We start from the raw sequence: 23,685 nt of genomic DNA, 5'->3' as shown, positions 1-23,685 counted from the left end.
GACGGTGAAGGTTTGCTGCGTTTTGGTGAACAGTGTGGTAGTAAAACCAGGGAAAATGAAACTTGCTCCTGTTAAATATTAAGTCTTGTGCTGTATAGACAGCGGTAATTTTTCAGAAGATAAATTGAAATAATTGATAGTAAATTAAGTAGTGTTAGTAGTGGGTGATATCATGTAAACACTGTCATGATTTTATGTAAACATTTTGTCTTTTATAAACTATAAATGACATGGATTCTACATTGTAACTGATGTGATGTTCTATAAAGTGGTTTTAATAAAAAAAAAAAGAGGCAAAAATTAGTTTCTTTATTGAACTTTTGAACAGTGGTACTCAGTCAGTACATATTCAGTAAATGCAAATTATTTACATGGCAGTGCGCTTCAGGCATAAATCTAGATCCCTATATAAAACATTATGGGTCATTCCCACAACCCACAGCTTTACTGTGCTCCAGCAAAGTATCCAATAGCAGTGACAACTCCTCCACAGTAGCAGCTGGGATTTTTCTTTTTTGAGGACGGCTCCTTTTACCTTTCAATACGGATGGTCTGTTTATGTTTTGATCCAGAGCCGTTTTTGGGCAGCTGAAGAGGACACGTCTATCTTATGGCCAACCTCTGGCTGTATCTTGGTCATATTACCAGGCAAAACCCAGTATACAGGTTCATCTGTAACAGTCCTTGTGCAACGGATCCGCACTGTTGCTTCTACTTTAAAAAGAAGAGCAGTGACGTGGCTGCAGGTCTCCACGATTCCGGCCATACAGGTGCAGTGGGCGGCTTCAACCTTCCCTGTGATGCTCACAATGACCCATGGCTGCAATGCTGGTTCATTCAGTCTTTGAGAGTGCAGGACCTGAAACATACAAAGTTAATTTAAAGACAAGGACTTTAATGAGCCAAGGCCGACATAAATGTGTTTTATCTACTTTCAAATCCATTTATCATAAATGTAACAAAGTGTTTAGAAAGTTAGCACATACATGTAAGTTTTCATTTTTTATGTATCCATCTATAGAACCTACATGTTATATTCCAAATCTGCCTGTTCTCTTTCAGAACCATGCCTTCAGAAAATGAAACTAAAGTATGTATTGCAAGGATGTAATCACTTTCAAGATGGAGAAAGCATAAAGTTTGACTTTAGGTGACAATTATGGACACGTAATATGATAAGGAGATTCTGCAGGTCATTAGTCAATGTACTATAGTAAAAAATGCTTTTTTTGTGACACAGGAAGCAAGATATGTAATAAGGATTATTTCTAATAAATATGAATAAATAATTGCAATTTCTTTAACCACTGAGAATAACTAAATCCTTCAGGACAATGTCACATCAATGCACTGAACTCAATATGGCTACGTTCACACTGCAGGTCTTAATGCTCAATTCCGATTTTTTTTTTTTATTTAAATCTGATTTTTTTGTCTGCTTGTTCACACTACAAATAAAATGTGACAGCAAACGCACTCCTTTGTGGACCCTCAAAGTGGTCCGCATACGCAAAAGCAGATGTCACACACAACACGCTCCGTTTAGACCCAGAGCAAACAATATTGATTGACTGATGGCCCTTAATATAAAGACTTGTTTCAGGCTTTGCTTTAAGTTATTTTGTTATTTACATATGGCCTAATAATTATCCTTATTGCTGTTTTAGAGAGGAGGGGTGCTTCAAAGTATATGCAGATTTCTGTCAGAATCTGGAGATTATACAGTACAAATAAATAAATAAAATGTACACGTTGTCTTCCCAACAGTTTTACTAACATCTACACGGGATGGACACAAAGCGCTCATATGTTCTCAATGTCTTCTCGGGTGCTACTCCAGCGCTGATAATTGGCATATGTTTTGTGTCAGTGACGTAAAAGACGGATTTAATGCAACATGACCTTTCAAACAGCAGTCGCTTTCAAAAACATCAGATATGTATCGGATTCAGTACCACATACGAAAGTGACCCATTTTGAAAATATCGGATTTGTGCTGTTTTTACACTGTCATACCATGATTGGATATGGGTCGCATACGGTCAAAAAGGTCCGATTTGATGCGCTTTCGCGTGCAGTGTGAACGTAGCCAGAGCCTCCACATCCTCTCACTGTAATTTTTCCCTCATGAATGAATTTATGATTGCACTAATTTGAATGTTTGGGAGAAAATCAAACGCATTCTACTCACAGTACCCTACAAACGTCGCTGCTGTTTAGTTTTCTGTCTTCATTTATGTTGGAAGTGACAGCAGAGCTGTACGTTTGAATTTGTTTCCAAAATCCCTCAGTTAGGACATGCTATATTGTATTTAGATGGAATCTAGCGAGCTAACTTCCTGCTAATTTCATTTTCATGGATGCCTGGATGATAAACTCAATTGTTACACATGGTAGAGCAGAACACTGATCATTTAATTGATCAAATGAAGGACTTTAGATAGTTTTTCAACTCTCAGTGATGCCACAGTGATCGTGTGATTTATGGACCTGCAGCGGAGTTTGAGCCCAGACACGACTAGTGATGTCAGACTTAAAGACCAGATAAAGAGTGATATGAACATATCTATAACTTACCGGAATGAAAATGTCTGGAGCACACCAACAGATATTTGGAGATGGAAGAGAACTGGATATCAGCTCGTCTCACAGCTGCTATCCAGACTAGACACCTTCTTTTGGTAACATCCGATCCATGAGCTGCCTCATGTTGCTTCCAGGTGGGGAAAGAATGAAAAGATAAACCATTTTCAACCTTATTCCCTTGCTGGTCATGCGATCTAACTTTACAACCGACGGCACAGCAAGTGCGAACCACAGCTGGTGTTATCCGTGTACTTTCGCTCCTCTTTCGCTAGCGCCAGAAACATGGCGCCTCAACCAAAAATCATGGCCACGCCCCCTCTCGTGACATCACTCTCCAAAAGCCCTATTAGGCTAATCGTTGTGTCACTTCCGGTATTTCAGACAATCCCTTTCCGTCAAGGATTTTTAATTTGTTGTGGATTTTTAATTTGTTGCGGTTTTTTAATTTGTTGTGGATTTTTAATTTGTTGTGGATTTTTAATTTGTTGCGGTTTTTTAATTTGTTGCGGATTTTTAATTTGTTGTGGATTTTTAATTTGTTGCGGTTTTTTAATTTGTTGCGGATTTTTAATTTGTTGTGGATTTTTAATTTGTTGTGTTTTTTTAATTTGTTGTGGATTTTTAATTTGTTGCGGTTTTTTAATTTGTTGTGGATTTTTAATTTGTTGCGGATTTTTAATTTGTTGCAGATTTTTAATTTGTTGTGGATTTTTAATTTGTTGCGTTTTTTAAATTTGTTGTGGATTTTTAATTTGTTGCGGTTTTTTAATTTGTTGCCGATTTTTAATTTGTTGCGCTTTGCACTTCCCAGCCACCGTAAGAACCTCTACTAAAAGCTTAATCAAAGATATAAATGAATAAAAGCTAATAAAGAATAAACTGGTGAGAGTCTCCTGAGACTCTGCTTTCGGTTTCATTTCCTGCAAAGCATACTCTGCCAACCTGCAGTTTCCTGTCAGCCTGCAACCCAGTCTTTCACCCACTGACCCTGGACTTCAGTGTAAGAGTATAAAAACATTCAAAAGCATTTAGGATTATAGATTCAACTCAACAGTTTAACGTGGTTCTTAGTGGACCTGTAATAAAGCTGATATGATACCAGTATGTTTGAACATCTGAATGCAATATCACTATTAATAATGAAATGGTAATGATGATTATAAAAATAGCAGCAAATAATAGCAGCAAAATATCTTTCTACTCTTCACAATCCCTCTCTTGGTAACCCTTAAAGAGGGTCACCACACTTCACTTGTGTCATTTCTCTGACCCTCTCTAGCCATCCTCTGGCTCAGCAAATGAGACAACAACCTCATGTCATCTAGTTGGTCCAGTAATAAAACGCCAGCTCCCCCCGATAACACTCCATGCGTAAGATTAGGTCTTTTCCTCGGTCCCTCTCTTGTGGTCCATCAGGCCTCCTGCAAAGGAAACAAAATACCTTTTCCTCCTACGGCTCGCTAACTCACTCTGTTCCTCAATTGTTCTCTTTATTCAAAAGCATGAACCTAATTATGTTTTGACCTTCTGACTTTTGTTCATATACAGTCTTAAACTTCACTCATCTCAATCTACAGCATTTTAACAGTCTTAAAGCGCTGCTTTCACACGTTTCCTGTTGTTCACTCTATTCAACATCCTGTACTGTCTCAGCTGCACGTAGCTCTGACCTAAAATCACCTTTCACAAGAAAATCATCATAAACACTTATTCTACTAAAGGATCAAAGAAAAAACAACCATTTTAATCAACTAAGTATAAGCATATAATCAATTACTCCTGAATAAATTTTATCATAGCTAAAAACTGCCTAGAAACAACTTCTGTGTGTTAACACCATTGACTGTAGAAAACATGGACGACGCGACAGCTCCCCAAAAATGAAGCCAAAACGTCTCTATCGCCCCCTGGTGTCTGGCTGCAGTATAGGTCATAAACCCCGCCTCCTCCATGTTAGCGGATGGGACTGGGGTCAGACTAAAATAAATTTATTCTCCTTAGATAATTTTTTTCCAAAGATTCTTTCTTTTGTTTTCAATAGTTCTCATCATGCTGATTGATGTCCAAGGGGTCTCCTTTCCCATAAGTTTGATTTGATCCTACCGCGGTGATGTTAAATTGGGGTGAAACGTCATCATAGCAGCTTTGACTGACAGCTGCAGTCACGGAGAAACTTGCGTATCTGTGTTCGAGAATAGCAGATAGAGCGTAGGCTCTGAGAGGAGGGCCAGCGTTTACGCTACGAAAACACGACCGAGTGTTTTAACCTGACAGCCTGAGGTGCTCTTCAGTAAACTGGACTACCCGACAGAAGGACCCGAGGCCCCGCTGCACTTTTTCGGTAAGTTAAACGTGTTTGTAAGCTAATCCGTAACTACCGTCCTTAGCTGGCTCCTGAGACCTAGCTAGCTAAAATGAGCACTCGGCTGTCAGGGTTTGTTTAGCTAATCTGTGCAGGTGAATGAATTTACTAAAGAAATCAAGAGAAACGCCCCGGGCTACTCAGTCACTAATTACTGTTACTGCACTTTTATTACAAGTATTATACTGTAAAAGCAACAGGCTGAACCCTGCTGCAGCTCCTGTGCAGAGCTGATTATTAAATATGTGCAAACAACAGCATGTTTTCAGTCTCTTGCCACATCTGTAAAGACAGTAACATCTTTTTTAAAAGCTTGTACTTCAGTAACTCCTCATTAATCAGGAACTATGGATTAAAGTACTGTAGTGTACTGTAATACTGAAAAAATGTAAGAGAAGAACTTCAGATCCTGAGTGTGTGAGGACAGAAGAATCAGCTTTATTTCAATTTTGAGGGATAAAATTTATATCTGAGTTTGATGTTTCTGTTCTCTTTGTGATTACAGGAGCTGCCCTCAGATTCAGACCTCAGCACCACCCAGTGACAGCAGACAGATCATCCAACATGTTCATATGTTAACTGCAAAATGAACTGATGAAAACAGTACAAAGGTTAAAGTACCACATGTGCTGTCAGTGAAAGCTGCAGCTGTTTTATTGATAAAGTTAAAGACAAAAAAACAAAAGGTTTAATCACTCATGTAACTGTGTCACTATATATCAGCATTAACAGGACCTCAGTTTGGTGTTTCACAAAGCTGCTGATCTCAGACCTGCACAGCTTCCGTTTTAAACACTTGATGTACTCACCTGCATGAAGAGCATATGAGATTTTCTCTAACACAATTAAATAAAACCTGATGAAGGTCAAAGGTCGTCACTTGTATGTTGAACTACAAACTTGTCATCTGGAATTCTTTCACAGTTTTTTGCAGATAGTGTGTTATTTACCATAAAGTGATACAGAGTTTTTCATACCAGAGTAACCAGAGAGGATCACATATTTTTAAATATATAACTTACAGGACTGAATATAATATCTTTATGTAAAAGTCTGGAGCCTCTGGGGAGTATCCGAGTATTTATAACATTACACAAACCAAAGGTCTCCATCACAGTGTTCATGAAATGCTGGGTGTATCCATCTCCTGGATCGGGCCTACGGAGGAGTGCTGAAGATTTCCCTGTGAGGGAGCTGCTGGTGAAGATCATGAGTCCTGCTTCATCAATGCGATGAGCTTCAGTGTTCCTGGTGTTTCTTAAATGATGCCTTTTTGAGTGGGTCAACAGAACTTCTGGCACAGGACAGCTGTGATGAAAGAAAGGGAAGAAGTTTCTCCAAACCTCTGGACCCAGGAAACCCAGCTTGGTCCTGATGGTCTCCCTCACTAGTTTCTCTCCAGGGTGAATGTAGCTGTTGATATAATATGGACTCTATTATTAAATGAAAAGAACAAATTAGACTACACTACTGAAACGTTCTGCTGCCGTTTTTAAAGTTTCCATGTTACCAAGCTGTAGAGGGCTCTGAAGATTTAAACAGTTTTAGATCCATTACACTCACAGTCTTATGTTAAAATCTCAAAGGACAGCATTACATTTTTGATATTAACAGTAACTCTGGGCCTCTGTAGAGTGTGCAGATGATGTCATCGCTGTCTAAAAATGGATTAAAAAAAACACAAGAAGTGCTGAATCCTTCAATAACACAGACTATTAGAGTAACAGGTGTGTAGCATCGCTGACTAGCTAACAACAAGCCTCCAACACAGTGCGTATGCTAGCGGCTAATCTAGCTAACGAATTAACAACAGAGTGATTTTAGAATTATAAGATGATAAGCTGTGTGTCTTTTTTTTATAACAGTGACATGGTTGTATTTACCTTAATTAAACGAGTCGTCAGTAGCGGTAAACCAGCAAAAGAAGTGGAGCAGCCGGGCTACGTAAAAAGTGTAGGGGGGCGTGTTTGCGGTCACGTCCAGCGGGTGTGTGGGCGGGAGCGTTACACAGTCGCTCCACCTCAAGTCACTACTGTGCAGACTCTGGCTCCAAATTTGCAAGATGGCAGCCTCCACAAGCGGGATATTTTGGCTTCATTTTTGCACAATGGGAGGAGGCGGGGTCGCGTCGTCCATGTTTTCTACAGTCAATGGTTAACACTAACTTCATTTTAGAACTCACATTTCCTGTGTTATAACCTGTTTTGGTATAGCCTTTTTCATTTTGCTGCTCTTAATGTAATGGTACATTCTAATTTATACTTTATCAGACTTAACCAAAATATATAAGCTTTCCCCCTTTGGTCCTGCTTTAAAGCAAAAAACCTTGGTCACTTCGACAAGCGTTCGTCATTCTGTAACTGCATTTTATATCATAAGACTCATGTGGAGCTGCATGTGTTATCTCAATATTTTACATGTCACACAGTTTAGTTACAAGCAAAACTCCTATTCAGTTAGAAGCTAAATAGATTTGAGGCCTTTGGCCTGGAATCAATACTGTCATGTGTGTTTATGAACTGTATGCCTGTAAGCGTGTACGGCCTTCCATGCTCTGTCATCTTGCACAATAAATTGCCATAGCGCCAAAAAATGCAATGTGTATGAAATCATTTCTATGTGTGTAATCTTGAATGCTATTCATTTGGGTCAGCGGCACTTTTAGCATTCTCATAACAAGCTCTCCTTTACCCTAGAAATAAATCTATTTACTATCTGTTTTTTTTTTAAAGCCTACATTATAACAACTTATTCTAAAACTCCAAAAGAAATCAAACATTTTCTTGTCGTAAAATCTTGACTGGGGAAATATACTTTTCTCCCCAAAGCATGTCTTCTATTCAAAGTGTCCCGCAATTCCCTTTGAATTTGGTGTACAGCTTCTTATGAACACAGCATTTTATCTTCTGAACCGAATTCAGTTCATTTTACTTTAAAAATAACTTTATTTAAAAATAACAATTTCTGCCTCAGTGCTGCCATATCTAAATTATCAAAAAACCCCAAAATGTCATTAAATGATCCTAAAACTTATTTCAATCCCCCCTTTTTTATTTGGACTCACACATCACATGTGTGTCCAAATAAAACTCAAAATGCGTCACCCGGGCTTAAGAAATTAAAGGGAAAAAAGGTTAGTCATATCATCTCTCCAAACACCTCAGCAATCCTCCTCTCAGGTATTTTGCTCCGGCCCTGAAAACCTGTGTTTAAGGAATAAAATCAATTTAATCATCATTCCACATCTCCTCAAAGTCCTGCTCCATTCAAAGTCTGGATCCTTGGAATTTCCTGGAAACAAAACCTGTACTTTACATTTCATACTCAACTCTCCCCTCTTATGATCCAATCTGTGTCATAACAAACAAAACTTAAAACAGAACAGTTATCAATCATGTGTTTCTTCAGTTAATGGTAACATCAGTTATATCAAAAATTGTTTCCCTTTTAGCATTTGGCCTACACCCAAGAATATAATGTAATACTATAATCTAACCCCAGTCAGTAGAACAAAAATTTACTCAAAGCAACTCAAAACTCAGCATCCCCAGAATTAAGTCTTCCACTCGTCCTGCTTATGACAAAAGCAAAACAAAGCATCCCATTTCTCTTCCTGGCATGGTAAATTGTTTGTCCACCTCTATTCATCCCCACCTTGGTCCAGTCACACACATTCACTCCCATGCATTCACACATGATATTTTTGCTGATACTGGAGCCTCCTGCGCAAATCATCAGATGCTCCACATTAGCAAAATGAGCTCATTCATTTGTTTTATTTTGTTTTCCTTTTTAGGAAAATAGTTCTTCATGGTTTTGACTGGATTGAATCACTACAATCCTTTTAAACAGAGACTCACAGCCAATCAGGTCTCCTCCTCAGCCAATTATAATCTGGAAAGCCCACCTTATGTTTATTCTCCCGAGATTTTGTCAGCGCTGTTAGTTCACTCTCTTCCAGGCCTGCTTCAGAACAAAAATGAGAAAAAGAGAGCTGATTATTAGCTCATCAAACACAAAACAAAATCACCTGACAGGTTTTTTTCTAAGTGCACTGTTACAAAACTAATGGGCCCCCTTAGACATGTCCATGTTTATTAAAACTCCCTCTATTAAATAAAAACAACAACCTCAAAAATCTTACACAATCTTAAATGTCACCCGTTCAATACACTGAAAACCTTGTCAAAAGCTGCACCATTTTGCACACAACAATGTCCCCTTTAAGCACTTTAACATACTTAGATTCAGCATAAGATATAAACACGTTCAAACAATGTGTCAACACTAAATTATAAATTTCTTGTCCAAATCTGCACCTCTGAACAGTCTACTTTGCTTCCCTTCCTCAAGGCCTCAATCACACAGACACACAGGAAGCGTCTTCGTCACCACTCACTCGAGCTAATTTGCATACTAAGCCACATCTCAACTTCAGGTTTTAAGGGCATTTTATTAAACCATTCACACCATTATATCACTTATGAAATTAGCAATCTGATTTAATTGCATATGTTTGTATTCTTTAGCCAAGTTTAATCACTATCTATGCATTAATCTTCATTAGGTTGTCTCTGTAAGGTTAGTGCATTTTCTGTTTGTATGTGTGATTTTGTAAAGGTTCCTCTTTCAGTAATTCAGACTCCTTTTAGACAGGGTGTGTTTTCTCTCTTTGGCTCATCACTGGTCATTGTTACGGACATTTCCCCTCTGCCTCTGCCCAGCGGCTTTACCCTTGAAGTCCCGTCTTCACAAGTGAGTCCGGGCTCACAGGGACTGAGGTCAAGTAATCGTGACTGTGCCTGCCTTAGGTTGTCCCAGGGTTTTCAGGTGGGATCTTACCCGTCATGGGCTATCCAGCCTTCCATCCTCGCCTGATACAGGGGTCAACTGGTCAGGGGTACTATCAGGGTAGGGGACACACTGGTTCTGGAAATTAAAGGAGTGTAAACTGCTTTCTTTATTTCATGTGTGTATTAAACTTTCCAACAATTAATTTCACATGTAACAATTTGTGTACGTGCGTTTTCAATTCATTAATGTAATTGTTAGTTCTTCTATTTATTTTCTCGGTCTTTCTCTTTTCTAAAACATGTAATTAATATAATTTTATTACTTTTCCTTAAAACATTCATTCGCTTCATCTTCTTAGAGTTTAACTCGCCTGTTTCTCTCTGTCAGCTGTCTTGACACAGTCAGCTCCTTTTATGGGCATGTAGTTCCTGTTACACACACGATTTCCTGTCACAACCACCACTTCCTCTCACACACAGCAGCACAGTATTTTCTGTCTCTCTTTCCTGTTTCTACAGATTAATCAAACTCTTGTTTTTTATATTTACAGTCTATAAACCCTCTTTAGTTCTACTAAATCTTCATCTAAAAACAATACACCCTTATTTCATGCACACTTTTAAATATTCTAACCTCTTTCAGACATCATGAATCATCCCACACACACTGCCTTTTCTCTCAAACTTCCACTTTTTCACTCACTCTACTATCAACCTTCGTAGTATTATTATTACCTATTTATTATTTGGCACAAATCACGCAGAGTTACTCAAATCAAATACTGACAGCATTCACACAGTTAAAATCACTCAAAATATGCTTTCATACGAATATTTTGGACATGCTTTCCATAATCAGAAAGAGCAAGTCAAAGAAAAACAACTGAAACCTCTAATCATCCTCACAGCTTCTCACAGCACACACGTAACTGAAAAAAAACAAACAAAACTAAAACACACCAGCATTTATTGCTCAAGAGAGGTTACTACAGAAAAATATATAGTGGTCTTAGGTACTGTACAATGCACTCAATATATATATTAAAACACAGTGAATTACTATACATCCACAGTAATGAATTCAAACTCTATTTATACACTTGTAGTGAGCAAAACCAGCATCTCAGTCACAGGCATTTAGCAATATTTGCAAACACTAGTTATAAAGCTCAATAACACTCTAAACCGAAAGCAACAATCTCCATGCGCGTCACCGCTCCTCATTTGCATTCACACTCACCATCTAAAAATAGAAGTCAACAGGCAGTGCACTGCTGACACAGGGACTCCCACCACACAAAGATCTCTTATTTTATATTACACAGAAGTCTTTTAATTACAACTGCACAGATTTTAGGCCTCTTAAAACCTACCTAATTTTGACAAATTTAATAATAACCGCCCAGCGGAAAACTCCCAAAGTTTTTTGCGACCGATTTAACCATTCAATTCAATTCAATTCAATTTTATTTATATAGCGCCAAATCACAACAAAAGTCGCCTCAAGGCGCTTTATATTGTACAGTAGATAGCACAATAATAAATACAGAGAAAAACCCAACAATCATATGACCCCCTATGAGCAAGCACTTTGGCGACAGTGGGAAGGAAAAACTCCCTTTTAACAGGAAGAAACCTCCGGCAGAACCAGGCTCAGGGAGGGGCGGCCATCTGCTGCGACAGGTTGGGGTGAAAGAAGGAAAACAGGATGAAAGACATGCTGTGGAAGAGAGACAGAGATTAATAACAGATATGATTCGATGCAGAGAGGTCTATTAGCACATAGTGAGTGAGAAAGGTGACTGGAAGGGAAAAACTCAATGCATCATGGGAATCCCCGGCAGCCTACGTCTATTGCAGCATAACTAAGGGAGGATTCAGGGTCACCTGGTCCAGCCCTAACTATATGCTTTAGCAAAAAGGAAAGTTTTAAGCCTAATCTTGAAAGTAGAGATAGTGTCTGTCTCCCGAATCCAAACTGGAAGTTGGTTCCACAGAAGAGGGGCCTGAAAACTGAAGGCTCTGCCTCCCATTCTACTTTTAAATACTCTAGGAACAACAAGTAGGCCTGCAGTGCAAGAGCGAAGTGCTCTAATAGGGTGATATGGTACTACAAGGTCATTAAGATAAGATGGGGCCTGATTATTTAAGACCTTGTATGTGAGGAGCAGGATTTTGAATTCAATTCTGGATTTAACAGGAAGCCAATGAAGGGAAGCCAAAACAGGAGAAATATGCTCTCTCTTTCTAGTCCCTGTCAGTACCCTTGCTGCAGCATTTTGGATTAGCTGAAGGCTTTTCAGCGAGTTTTTAGGACATCCTGATAATAAAGAATTACAGTAGTCCAGCCTGGAAGTAATAAATGCATGAACTAGTTTAGTTTATCTCGTCCCCGACGGTGGCCCGATTGCTAGTGCCCTAACTGAATTAAGTACAGAACTTTCTTTCTTCTCTGGGTGTCAGTGCTACCTATCTAACATCGACACACATTCATACGTGAGCAACATGAAATTATTATCTTGGCCAAGGTCACTTGGCATGAAGACCTGAGCAGACTAGGATCGACCTGCCCACCTTCCGGTTAGTAGGCGACCTACACAACCACCTATATAGTGGGCAAGATTGATGAGATATGTGTAAGCATGTTGGACAGGGTCAGTCAGCTGACATTTCAACACCTCTGATTGGACAGAAAGCTGCATGATATGTAAAATCTGCAAAACATATAGAGTGTTGTACATTGTTATACAAAGAAAGATAAAACAAATGTCTTCATACTTCTTCATTCATCTGTGAAACTGGAGTCATCACACTGATATTTGACAAATTGGCTTTTAAACTGGAACAAAACACAATTTTCTATAAATATAAAGTTTGAAGCCTTCACCATCCAGAGAATAAAATATGATTATGTGTTGTAAACGTGTTTGCAACAAGTTCACTTCATTTGTAGTGTCTGGAATCATAAATACCAAACATTATTTCCTTTTGACGTAACTGTGAGCAGTTGTGCCCTACATTAATGGCCCTGTGATTAACAAAACATCAAAATAGACCTGAGTGTTCAGTCAAATGTAAGTAGCCTATCACAGCATATGTAAAGAGGAGACCTTACATGTGGTATAATTTGTTTAGAGCAGCCAACTATCCCAGATCTGATTCTTTAAAGCGTGACAATGCCAGGCACTGTTTGCGCAGAGATTTCCTCCATCATTCATTCATCTGTAACCCACATAATTTCCTTAAGGATTAATAAAGTATTCTGAATATGATTCTGATTGTTTCAGGATGACCTGCCATTATCCAATCACACATCTGCTTACCTGTATCTTTTGCTCGTTTCTCCTCCTCTTCTTTTCTCATTTTTATAAACTGAGCACCTGATGGCTTTGAACTTTTACTTGTCCATCTTCCATTGGTTTTAATTTTGCACTCCAGTATGAACACCCATCCCCCAACCCGAGGAGCACCACAACATAACCTAATAGACCTACACCTTAGTTCACAGATTCACTTTGTCTAAGGTGTATTTCTGGGATTTCACACAACCCAGGATTCAAATCAAGAATACATAATGCGCTTGGATTTACAACATTATGATTGAAATGTGCTCTATTTGGATGCAGCCGCCCCCCTCCCCTTTCGTCGGGTTATCTGTGAGACTTTAAATCATCAAACTGTAAATTATAAATTTTAAATTGTTATTGATCCCTTTACCCCGAGTCCTAAAGTGTATATTTATTTTCTTACTCTTCTTTTATTGATTGTTTGTTTTCTTGCACTGCTGTAACTGGAGCCTCGTCGTCTCGTCTCTCTATATACTGGACTGTATGTAGTATGTAATAAAGTTTACTTTGACTTCAGCAGCGAGCAGGCACACCGAGGGCTCTCGTGCTCACTTTTCGCGTATAGAATTTCGAAAAAACATCGGTGCAAATTATAAGTCTGCATCATTATGTCTGGTGTTTTCGTGTTTTTTGGTTAGTTTTTATTTTGTTTTATTTTGCGAGTTAGTTATTAGACGCCGCTCCAGCCAGCCAGAGAATCCCCCGCCGCCCCGCCCTCTCCTCCCTGTGCCGCAAGCAGCAGGCGCACCTCGCAAACGGAGGGCACCCTTACTCCCCGCAAATGGGCGATACAAAACTGATCGGTGCCTATGCCATTCCCAATATCCGCTGGCTGATGTCGGGGCAGCATGAGTACGAGCAATTTTTTTTTTTTTTTTTTTTGCCGATGCCCGTGATGCCGCCCCCACCAAGATGCCGCCCGGGCAACCGCCCGTGTAGCCTGTATCAAAAACCGCTACTGGCCATGAAAACAATGTGACATGCCATTGGATGTTGGGACACATAATAACATGACGCTAAGCATTGGCCAATGAATGTGAATGTAGGTAAAAATCCTAATATAAAAGTATTTTACTGTGCATTTTACATTTTTGTTCGGTTCTTCTAGAATATCATTAAAGTTACGTAAATAGACTGTGACTTCACATTTTAAATGTAAATTAACGTTAAATCACTGTAATGTCATAAAACTTAATTTTCATGTTCATTAAATGTATCTGTCTGTATATATGCATATTTAGATTGTCAAAATACTGTGGCAAGCTCAGACACGGAGGAGACAGAGGTTTCTTCGGAGCACAGCCGTTTATTTCTCTCTGCGCCAGAACACTGCCGCTACTTCACTGCTCAGCGCGGCAACCCCAGAACAACAACAAAAAGGGCGCTCTCTCACCGGAAACACAGTCGCCGAGAGAGCGCGTCACCCGTCACCATAACAACATGACAACACAAACATAACTGTAATAACAAAACCCCGAACAGCCCTGGCCCGCTACATAGCCCCCACCTAAGCGGTCAGTCGTCCCCAACAACCCCATTACCCAACACAAAGTCCTGCAAATGTCCATGTGTCTTCCTTCGGCGCGCAGGCCGATCTCGACCAGCAGGGGAAGACTCACTCGGATGAGAACCTGGGGTGCCACCAGCATCCCCTGCCCCGGCGGCTGCTGGAGCGGGCGGTACGGTGAGAGCCTGTCCTGGTGCAACACCGCAACGCGCCCTGGGCCCGGCATGCAGATCCGGTACACCACTTCTGTTAGCCGCCCCACGACTTCCGCCGGCTCTTGCCAGTGACCGCACAGCCTGGGGGACACCCCTCCCTTGCAAACCGGGCAGCACACCCAAACCTTGTCGCCAGGCTCCTTTCTGTCGTACTCCGGCGCTGACCTGGGCCTGGCGGATGTAGTCATGAACCACTCGCGGCCGCTCTCTCAGCCTCCTGTAGCAGTCCCTGGCCACTGACACGCGCCGGTTCCCTGCCTCGGGGACGGGGAAAGGCCCTAGGACGTCTCCTCCCACTCTTTCCATCGGGGCCCCCACCCGATGCTGCTGCAGGGGGCCAGTGGGGCGTTGAGAGGGGCCCTTCCGTGCCGTACAGGTGTCACAGCAGTGCACATGAAGTTCCACATCCCGTCGACAACCAGGCCAGTAGAACTGTCCCCTGAGACGGCGGAGAGTTTTAGCATTCCCATTGTGGCTGGCCCCCACCGAGCCATGGACAAGCTCGAGCACCTGCGACCGCAGCGACTGAGGCACCAACAGCTGCGGGAGATCCTTGCCCTGTTCGGGGGCCCGCCATCTCCGGTACAGGAGGCCGTCGTGGGTCTCCAGATTGTTGTACTGGGAGTAGTAGGCCTTCACTTCGGGCCCCTGTCCTTACACCCCTGTCCAGCCTGGGCGTCGTGCTGCCTCCAGCCAGGCCCCCACCTGAACCAACGTCGCATCAGCCTCCTGCTCCTGCTTCAGCTGCTGCATGGTCAACGAGAGCCTCCCCCTCCGCCGGCTGTGGCCCGAGCAGTAGCCACGCCCCGTGCCTCCTGGGCCCGCTCTCCCTGCCGTTTCGCGAGGGGCAGCTGGCGTGGGCGCAGACAGATGGGTTGAGCAGAGCCGGTGTTGATGGTGTGCTGAACCAGCCGCATCTGCCTGCAGTCTCTGGTGCCCTGCTTTTGACCGCACTGGAGGGCCAGAGTCTCTGTACCAAGAGTGATAGCCAGCTTCGCGGTGTCAACGCAGGCCCCCCAGCGGGTCAGCAGATCAAGGCCGATGATGCACTGGTCTTGGATGTCAGCAAGCCAGAAGTCATGCACCAGCTCCAGATCCTTGACTCGGATCCGCAACGGTTTCTTCCCCCACATGTCAGTTCTCTCCCCCGTCACTGTCATCAGCTGGGTGTCGGTGGGCGACCAACCCATCACAAGCGGCCCGGATGTTCCAGGAAACACACCAGGTCGTATTAGGGAAATGGTGGACCCCGTGTCCCCCAGGGCCGGGCAGGGCTGGTCCGAAACACAGCAGCTCAGGTAGAGTCCCTTGTGGTGCCCGACTAGGCCCGCCACTGTGCATCGTTCTTGGAGGGGGGCAGGAAGCTGGAGCAGTGGTCCCCTCGCTGTACCGCTCCCCCTCTCATCCCCCTGAGGCCACATAGTTCTGGCCTTCGGGGCGGGCGCCAGGCAGTCGCGCGCCACGTGGCCAGGCTCATCGCACCGGTAGCAGCGGTCGGTCGGTCGAATGGGACGCCTCCAGGGCACCGAGGGCTGCGGCTGGCATATCCCCGCGACCTCCCCCTCACTGTCGCAGCCTGCAGCTCTGATTTGAGGGTAGTTTGTGGGGCGCAACTGCTGGTCAGGTCGCGAGGTGAGCACAAGTTCGGCCCTTTAAGCCTCAAGGAGCGCCTCACGGAGAGTCTGAGGCATGGCCAGGTGGACGTGTTGGCGTAGTTGCTCTGGGAAAAGTCCTCGCAGGAATGCATGCAGGCTAAGCTCCTCACGGGCTGCTGCTGGGAACTCTGGGTAGCCATGACGAGCATACAGCAACACATCCGCTGCAAAGGTGCCCAGGCTCTCCCCCGGCCTACGGCTCCGGTTGGTCAGCTGCTCCCTGCTCTGATCAGTGGAGTGTGTCCGTGGTCAAGACTCTTCACCTACTGACGATGGCCAAAGGGGTCGATGGTGCAATATGGTAGCCTCGCCTCTGTCAGTCTGTCCCAGGGCGTGCAATCCATTATTATTTAAACCAACTGTTAACTGTATATTTCTGTACATTTACGTATTATTATTCATATTGCCACATTCATTGACCTTGTTTATAGGTAATTTCATTGTTTGATCACATTGAAATGTTCCTAATTTAATGTCTAAAAGCACTTGGAAAAGGCAGAATCCCATGTAACATTAGGGCAACAAACTCTATTTTCATTCCTGAAAATCACCGTATTTCTATGGGACAGTTATTTTCTGTTATTTTACTGTCGTATTTTGGCGCCCCAGCTGCAGGAATATTACCGTTTTTTTAAGATGTTTTTTTTTTTCCCTATGTATAGATGATTTCACTGTTTAATGACATTAACATGTTCCTAATTTAATATTTAGCGGCACTTGAAAAAGGCGAGATCCCATGTCAAATTAGTGCAACTAATTGTATTTTGATTACTGGAAATAACCGTATTTTTATGTGGGAGTTATTTTCTGTAATTATACGGTCGTATTTTGGCGCCCCAGCTGCCGGAATATCACCGTTTTTTCAAGATGCTTTTTCTAACAGTGTATATCATAAACTATGATATAAATGTGGAGGTGTTATTAACATTTTTAGTTGTAAAGGACACCTTCCTGACTTTAGTCTCATTCATGAGCAGTATTAGTTTTCTTAGTGTCTAACAAGCCTTTGACAGTTAAAAATAACATGACCGAAACAGCAATATTTAAAAAAAAACACCACACACAAATCAGATGTTACGCTGCTTTTATTTTTATTTTAGTAAACTCTGAAAAGTCTAACAGACAGCTGGTGCTTAGAATACAGTTGAATAACTATTAAAACGGATGATGTAACATACTTGGACAGTTTGGAGTCTTTCAGTATCCACAAACAGCATGCTTGTTCAGACACTGCTCTTCTCAGTGTAAATGAACTTTCTCTTTCCTCTTTTTATAAAAATGATTTATGTCAAAATTCATGGTTAAGAAAGAAAATCTAACACATATGAACACCAGGTAATAAAGCAAAGAGGATGGCTCAGTCTACCATGTGCTCCAGTGAGACATTAAACTTCACTAAAACTATGCATTTATGAAACGTAACTTTAATCTGAGCCAAACTGATTTGCTCAGTTGTAAATAAAAAAGTGAAGTTAACATGACCCGACGGACAGAACCTGAGTGAATTAAGTCCAGTAATAGAGTTCAGGCTGTATGGGAGAGTAAAGGTGATGGTGCATAATTTTCACTTTTAAGCCCTTTGTTCAATCTGTTTTTACCCTGTATACTGTATTTCCATATATGTTTGCACATTTAAATAAATCACTGCAGATATTTCCTAGTTTCCTAGCAACACATAAAGAAATAAGCTGTGACTCAAGACTTTTGCACATTAGTGTATATAAAGGTAACCTTACAAACAGAAACTGCAGTGATGTTAAAAATGTTATTATTCTTGACTCAGCTACGCGCCTCTTCTTCAGTGTTGTGTTTGTTTTACTCGTAACAATAGAAACCTTTATGCTCAAGGCCTGTCACTTCAGAGGTTCACAGAACAGGTTAAAAACAAATAAAAGGTCTCAACTGTACCAAAGCAGGAAAAACCACTTGCTGGTTGAGGAAGCTATCTTTGCAACCTAAGCAACCATTAGGCTTAAAACTTTCCTTTTTGCTAAAGCATATAGTTAGGGCTGGACCAGGTGACCCTGAATCCTCCCTTAGTTATGCTGCAATAGACGTAGGCTGCCGGGGATTCCCATGATGCATTGAGTTTTTCCTTTCCAGTCACCTTTCTCACTCACTATGTGTTAATAGACCTCTCTGCATTGAATCATATCTGTTATTAATCTCTGTCTCTCTTCCACAGCATGTCTTTATCCTGTTTTCCTTCTTTCACCCCAACCGGTCGCAGCAGATGGCCCCGCCCCTCCCTGAGCTTGGTTCTGCCGGAGGTTTCTTCCTTTTAAAAGGGAGTTTTTCCTTTCCACTGTCGCCAAAGTGCTTGCTCATAGGGGGTCATATGATTGTTGGGTTTTTCTCTGTATTTATTATTGTGCGATCTACTGCACAATATAAAGCGCCTTGAGTCGACTTTTGTTGTGATTTGGCGCTATATAAATAAAATTGAATTGAATTGAAATGAATTGAATTAAGCAGCATTAACATTAAAATCTAATGGATTACTGCGTGTCCTGCAACTCTCATGTACAAGCACTTGTAGTTCTCCAGTCAATAGTTACAAAGAAAAGATGCAGATAACTCTTTCCAGATCCTTTAGTGAGGAAACTGGTTTTAATTTAGGGATCGCTTTCAGTTGGTTAAACTCTCCCCTCACAATATTCTTAATCTAATACAAGGAAAACCGGGCAGTTGTGATATTGACAGTGAATATTTTCAAAAGATTAAGCTAAAGGGCGACCAGTCCAGGGTGTACCCCGCCTCTCGCACGATCACAGCTGGGATAGGCTCCAGTGCTCCTTGTCCTTGATTAATGACACAGCTGAGTGAGCTGATAATAAATAGCAGTTTCCTGTTGGGACATAAAAAAACAAACAAAAAAAAAAACAGTGTTGCACTTGACAACTCAGGCCAACCTCCTGCTCTCAACATTTTAAAAGAATCTAATTGTCAATGTTGTTGAATCCTGTTACAGCAACTCTAAAATAGACTCAAGCAAAGATAAAAAATTTCAATATGCGGCTTCAACAGTGGCCTTATGCTGACTGGGTGGTAACAGGCTGTATAACTCTACCATATTCTTACATTTGAAGCTTTTCAACAATGAATTTCTGCACATCAACACTTTATAATACCATGCTGTTAAATCACATCATCTATTCTTTGACCAGAGCAGAGGATTACTGTATCAATTTTAATGTTAACAGCGTTAGCATCTTTGCTAATTAATGCTATTCTCACAGGTGAGCTACTATACATGCAGATATTTATATTTGTATTTACATTCTTGCTGTTTGTCTGTATCATGACTGTTAATAGCTGTTCTTTATCTTGTTGTTTTTCATGGGTTTTTTTTGCTCTTTTAGCTGTCAGTGACTCTGCATCTACAGTTTCAGTTTCTGCGCCTGTTTGTTTTTTAGTTCTTTGTACTGTCAGGGGTTTAAGTATGAATAGTATGTGATGGTTGAAGTACTTTGCATTGTTGTTCTGCTAACAGGTCCACTGCAAATGACTCAACATCATCTTATCTTAGATTCTTCATGACTCTTCGTGACTTCTAAATGAAACACAGTTTTTTGTGCCAGATCAGTGCAGATTACATGCCAAGGACTCACACATGCTCTAAATTCTGTTCTCACACGTTGAGAGTTTTCGATGTGTTTATTTATTAAACCCCCCAAAATATGACTATCCAGAGTTGGGACCAGGAAGCAGAGTTGCAGTCTTACACGCCTCTCTGCAGCTTCTCTCCTCCTGCTACCCCCGCAAAAACCCATCTCCATTGAGACTGTGTCAGCTCCCAAACAGACAAAAAACAAACTAAAAACCAGCAATAAACAACTTAGACATAAAAAATCACAAAGAAAGAACAATACAGTATCCACATCTGAACCAAAGAGTAAAACAGTGAAATGTGGATTATTAAATATTAGGTCTCTCTCCTCCAAGTCTCTGTTAGTACATGACTTAATAATTGATCAACAAATCGATTTACTCTGCCTTACAGAAACCTGGTTGCAGCAGGATGAGTATGTTAGTTTAAATGAATCAACACCCCCGAGTTATTCTAACTACCAGAAATCTCGAAGCACAGGCGGAGGGGGCGGTGTGGCAGCAATTTTTCACACCAGTCTATTACTCAACGAAAGACCAAGACATACTTTTAATTCATTTGAAAGCCTGATGCTTATCCTTGTCCAACCCAGCTGTAAAACTCAGAAACCAGTCTTACTTGTTATTATCTATTGTCCATCTGGGCCTTACACAGAGTTTCTCTCTGATTTCTCAGACTTTTTATCTGATTTAGTGCTGTTAAGGTTCATTTTGAGGAGAGAGAGATGGTAGAGATCAGAATAACACACTGACCCAGTCAGTTGGAGTCAACGAATGATTTAATGACACATGTGGAGAGATAAATCCTGTAGGCAAACAGCATCGATCTCTATCTCCAAAACTTCAGATCACAGTTTTATACATTGGGGTATTAGAACGCCCCCTCTTGCGTAAATTACATGGATACATCTACTCAAAACCACAAATGTTCTGTTTGACAACTCGTGACACAATTAAAAGAACACTGGCTTCCATCTTCCCCCCGGTGGTTTCCCGCAAGCCCGCTCAGCTCTCGCATCATGCACCTGCTTCTTCATCAAACAGTCACGTACACCAACATAGAACTGCAACCCTAGCAACACATGCTTAAACTTTCACCTACAAATGAACCTCTCTAACTAAGTGTGTGTGTGTGTGTGTGTGTGTGTGTGTGTGTGTGTGTGTGTGTGTGTGTGTGGTTACGTGTGTGTGGTTATGTGTGTGTCTATGTGCTAACCACAATCGCACCCCATTTCACCTCGCCGACTAGCTCCTCAGAATAACTCGCACTCAGACTCTGGTTTTGGTTTCACTTCCTGCAAACCATGTAACTTCAAAAACATGTAACTTCCTGTCTTATTTTGGCACAGAGTTACTCTGCGTTAGGCCTTGTCTTTCACCATGCAGTCTGCATATAAACATTTAAGATTATAAATCCAACTCAACAGTTTAAAGTGGTTATAACTGCACCTGTAATAAAGCTTAATTGGGTGCCAATATGTTTAAACATCTAAATGCAATATCACTATTAATAAATGTGTCAATGCAAATGCTTGTTATATGATTATGATGCAATAGCAATAACAAAATAATGAAACTAGAAATAGTAAAAGGAAATAATAAAAATGGCAGAAAAATAACACCTCATTTCCTCCCAGTGCTCAGCTCAGATAAAATAATTATTGTGGGTGATTTTAACATCCATGTAGATGTTACAAATGACAGCCTCAACATTGCATTTAATCTGTTATTAGACTCAATTGGCTTCTCTCAAAATGTAAAAGAACCCACCCACCACTTTAATCACACTCTAGATCTTGTTTTAACATATGGCATAGAAACTGGACATTTAACAGTGTTTCCTGAAAACCCTCTGCTGTCTGATCATTTCCTGATAACGTCTGTGAAGGTTCTCAGTCATCCAGGTCATCGTAGTCAAAGGAGTTTGCAAAGAAAAGCGTCTGGACTTCCTTGAGTTGCTTGAAGACGTTTCACCTCTCATCCGAGAAGCTTCTTCAGTTCTAAGGTCAAATGGCCGAGAGTCCCAGATTTAAACCCAGTGGGAGTATCCCCCCAAGGAGGGACAAAGGACCCCCTGGTGATCCTCTAATCACATGCGCCAAGGTGTGAAAGCGGGTGTGGGACCTAATCAGCCAGGGTTTCGGGTGAGCTCATTGTGAAACCTGGCCCCACCCTATCATGTGATTTCCTGAGGTCAGATGGCCCAGGATGTGAGTGGGCGTTAAGGCGTCTGGGGAGGGAACTCAAAACCAGAGGCCATCTATGTCCACTGTGAGCGACCATCTTTGAACAGAGGCGGTGGTTTACGACACCAACTGTCTGCCATCTATAATCCAGTTTTGAGTTCCCTCCCCAGACGCCTTAACGCCCACTCACATCCTGGGCCATCTGACCTCAGGAAATCACATGATACCTGGATGGCCGCTAACTTTCTGCTTCTTAATTCAGATAAAACTGAGTCAAAGGAGTTTGCAAAGAAAAGCGTCTGGACTTCTTTAAGTTGCTTGAAGACGTTTCACCTCTCATCCGAGAAGCTTCTTCAGTTCTAAGGTCAAATGGCCGAGAGTCCCAGATTTAAACCCAGTGGGAGTATCCCCCAAGGAGGGACAAAGGACCCCCTGGTGATCCTCTAATCACATGCGCCAAGGTGTGAAAGTGGGTGTGGGACCTAATCAGCCAGGGTTTCGGGTGAGCTCATAAATAAATAAAACTGAGGTTATTGTACTTGGCCCTGAAAATCTTAGAAATATAGTATCTAACCAGATTCTTACTCTGGATGGCATTACCTTGGCCTCCAGTAATGCTGTGAGGAACCTTGGAGTCATTTTTGACCAGCATATGTCCTTCAATGCACATATTAAACAAATATGTAAGACTGCTTTCTTCCATTTGCGCAACATCTCTAAAGTTAGAAATATCCTGTCTCAGAGTGACGCTGAAAAACTAGTTCATGCATTCATTACTTCCAGGCTGGACTACTGTAATTCTTTATTATCAGGATGTCCTAAAAACTCGCTGAAAAGCCTTCAGCTAATCCAAAATGCTGCAGCAAGAGTACTGACAGGGAGTAGAAAGAGAGAGCATATTTCTCCTGTATTGGCTTCGCTTCATTGGCTTCCTGTTAAATCCAGAATTGAATTCAAAATCCTGCTCCTCACATACAAGGTCTTAAATAATCAGGCCCCATCTTATCTTAATGACCTTGTAGTACCATATCACCCTATTAGAGCACTTCGCTCTCGCACTGCAGGCTTACTTGTTGTTCCTAGAGTAATTAAAAGTAGAATGGGAGGCAGAGCCTTCAGTTTTCAGGCCCCTCTTCTATGGAACCAGCTTCCAGTTTGGATTCGGGAGACAGACACTATCTCTACTTTTAAGATTAGGCTTAAAACTTTCCTTTTTGCTAAAGCATATAGTTAGGGCTGGACCAGGTGACCCTGAATCCTCCCTTAGTTATGCTGCAATAGACGTAGGCTGCCGGGGATTCCCATGATCCTTTGAGTTTTTCCTTTCCAGTCACCTTTCTCACTCACTATGTGTTAATAGACCTCTCTGCATCGAATCATATCTTTTATCAATCTCTGTCTCTCTTCCACAGCATGTCTTTATCC

At 41.5% G+C, this 23,685-nt stretch overlaps 1 protein-coding gene and 1 long non-coding RNA gene across 2 annotated transcripts in view; both read right to left on the bottom strand.

The window, feature by feature from the left end:
• LOC100692857 (uncharacterized) overlaps positions 1–23,685 on the bottom strand; it is a 444,159-nt gene that overhangs the window by 349,353 nt on the left and 71,121 nt on the right. The gene's annotated exons all lie outside the window — the stretch shown is intronic.
• Positions 697–2,609, bottom strand: LOC112846446 (uncharacterized). The gene is made up of 2 exons (XR_003219408.1): positions 2,578–2,609; positions 697–859 (listed from the first exon to the last, which is right to left on the bottom strand). It is a non-coding gene; the product is annotated as an uncharacterized LOC112846446 (long non-coding RNA).

Source organism: Oreochromis niloticus, linkage group LG3 (genome assembly GCF_001858045.2).
Source record: "Oreochromis niloticus isolate F11D_XX linkage group LG3, O_niloticus_UMD_NMBU, whole genome shotgun sequence".
Lineage (NCBI taxonomy): Eukaryota > Metazoa > Chordata > Actinopteri > Cichliformes > Cichlidae > Oreochromis > Oreochromis niloticus.
Note: the sequence above shows the minus strand (reverse complement) of the source record. Positions and strands in the feature narration are given on the sequence as shown.